The following is a 3,071-nucleotide window of genomic DNA, read 5'->3' on the forward strand; positions in this document are numbered from 1 at the left end:
AGGGCTGTAACTGGGCAAAATAGAGCGCTTGCTCTGTATGCTGGCCGTCCCGGGGTTCAATCTCAGCATCTCCTGTTAAAAAGGGTCAAGCCACAGACCCCTTTCTGCCACCTGAATGTGGATAGCACTTCCAGCCACAACAGAAACAGCTGTGGTTGACATATTGGGATTGCTTCTTCCAGCCGACTGGCTTCTATGTATGCAGATAAAGTAGCGTCTGCATTAAATAGATGCTTATTTTGGAATTATGTGTTGACTGTTGAGCAGGTATAGACTGACAGTATATACATTTTAAAAAAACAAACCCAAGGCAGAGCCAATTGCGTCGCAAACTTAAAGCCCAGGTTTTATAGAATTGTAGAGTTGGAAGGGACCCCAGCGGTCATCTAGTCCAACCCCCTGCAATGCAGGAATCGCAGCAAACGAATTCCCGACAGAGGGCCTTCCAACCTATCCAGAGCTTATCATCCTTTACTGGCAAGTTGCTCCCCTGATGTGCACCACCTGAGCCCTTGCAATATGGGGTGAGCACCCCAGACTGTTAGACTGGCATGTAAGAAGAAGAAGGAGTTTGGATTTTATATCCCGCTTTATCACTACCCAAAGGAGTCTCCTTCAAAGAAGTGTGACTAGCCCAAGGTCACCCAGCAGTTGCATGTGGAGGAGTGGGGACGCGAACTCGGTTCACCAGATTATGAGTCTACCGCTCTTAATCACTACACCACACTGGCTCTCAATGTAAGCACCCTTGAGAATGGACAGTTTAAGACAGATGTTAATGGAAAGGGATTTGCAGTCCGTGACTTTATACAGGAGTAACCCCTTGACCCACCTCGCTTGTGTGACTGAGAACTATTTGGACTAAAGGGGAGCCTGCAAAAATCTCCTGGACTTTCAGTCCTGAGTGCTCAAAGGGGGTGTGCAGGGAGCGGTTCTGCATGTGCTTCTGCAATTCACTCTCCACAGGGGCTGCCCCTGAAGACAGTTTTAAAACTTTCAACTGGGTACAAAATACAGCTGCGCGGATGCCATTGAGGGCCAAGTACATCGTGCCAGATTTGGTTGCCAGGGCATTTCTGAGCACACCTCAAGGCACCGGTGCAAACATTTAAAACCCTAAAGGGTTTAGGGACAGGCATGTCCAACAGGTTGATCGCGACCTACCGGTCAATCGCTGAGGTGCCTCTGGTCTATCGCGGGCCAATTGTGCCCCCTCCCACCCCCCACCCCAAAAAGGGAAAGCTCAACAACATTGGTGTTTCTTCCCGAAAAAAAGCTCAACAACTTTGTCACTGCCTGTCAAAAAAAGCTCGACAACTCTTGGGAATGACAATGGGTAGATCACTGCCAGTTTTTTTTATACTGGGAGTAGATCACACTCACTTGGGAGTTGGATGTGCCTGATCTAAAGTATCGCCCGTATGATCCTGGCCAGTTATTAAGAACTGCAGAGGCCCTAGTCAAGTGCCGCCCAGCACAATCTCTTAGCCAGGTGGCAAAAAGGACCAGCAGGGCCTTTAGGGTGGTGGCTCCACAGATGTCAACCTCCCTCCCTTCGGAACCATAAGCAACCCTATGATGACAAGGGCTCCTCTCCTCTCGCCTGCCCTTCTTTAATGTCATACTTCCAAGACCAAATTCCACTGTCGAACAGCTCTTACCTGACAGTAAGAGCTGTTGGACAGTGGAATTTGCTGCCAAGGAGTGTGGTGGAGTCTCCTTCTTTGGAGGTCTTTAAGCGGAGGCTTGACAGCCATCTGTCAGGAATGCTTTGATGGTGTTTTCTGCTTGGCAGGGGGTTGGACTGGATGGCCCTTGGGGTCTCTTCCAACTCTAGGATTCTATGATTCTACCGCTCCCTTACGATTCTGGGATTTTCCCATTCCCTATTATAGACAGTGCTCACTGGAAGGGCAGATCCTGAAGTTGAGGCTCCAGTACTTTGGCCACCTCATGAGAAGGGAAGACTCCCTGGAAAAGACCCTGATGTTGGGGAAGATGGAGGGCACAAGGAGAAGGGGATGACAGAGGATGAGATGGTTGGACAGTGTTTTTGAAGCTACTAACTTGAGTTTGGCCAAACTGTGAGAGGCAGTGAAGGATAGGCGTGCCTGGTGTGCTCTGGTCCATGGGGTCACGAAGAGTCGGACACGACTGAACGACTGAACAACAACAATTGTAGTTAAAAGAATGGCACGTCAGCCAGATCTCCTTCAATGTAGGCTACCTTCTGAGGGCCATAACCTCATAGAAGGCAGCACTTAGATAACTTTAAAGTGCAAATAAAGTTTGTGCAAAATCTGTGCATTGTTTTGGCACATGTGAAATAACGGGGTGAAAAGCCCCCAGAGTTTGCAAAAAACAAACAAACAAACAAACAACCCAACAACAACCCAAAAACCCAAAGCAGTTTTTGCAATGCCAATGGCATTGTAAACTTAAACCGCAAGTTTGTGCAACACCTTTGCATTGCTTTGAAGCATGCAAAATAAAGCGGCAAAAAGAGTTTGAAAAAACAACAACCACCCAAGGCAGAGCCAATAGCATTGCAAACTTAAAACCACAAAATCAAAAATTCTTTCCAGTAGCACCTTAGAGACCAACTGAGTTTGTTACAAGTTCGTGCAATATATTTGTAATGCTTGGGCGCATAGGAAACGAATTAACAAAAATCCCCGAGAGTTTGCCCCTTTTGCAGGGAAAAAGCCCCCCCCCCCCCCGAAATAAAAGGCCAATTACCTGGCGCAGCTTAATAAAACAACCCTCTCTCTCTATCTCTTGCAAGGGCTTAGCGACCAACCTCCTTCCTCCGTCCCCAGGTTTGCTTACATAGCAACCTGCCCGGCACCAAAGAGGCGGGGACTACGCTTCCCAGAACCCCCTTGGCGAGCGCGAGGGCCATTGCACAAGGAGCGGCGGCCACGCGTCCCCGGCGGAGGCGGCGCGGAGCATCCTGGGAGTCGTAGTCCCCGTCGGGCGGGGGCAGCCATAGAGCTGCGCGGCGGCGGAGACGCCCGGGAACTACAGCGGTGGACGGGCGGGCGGGGATTTGGAGCAGGAGGAAGCGCGGG

Source organism: Lacerta agilis, chromosome 10 (assembly GCF_009819535.1).
Source record: "Lacerta agilis isolate rLacAgi1 chromosome 10, rLacAgi1.pri, whole genome shotgun sequence".
NCBI classification, from domain to species: Eukaryota; Metazoa; Chordata; class Lepidosauria; order Squamata; family Lacertidae; genus Lacerta; species Lacerta agilis.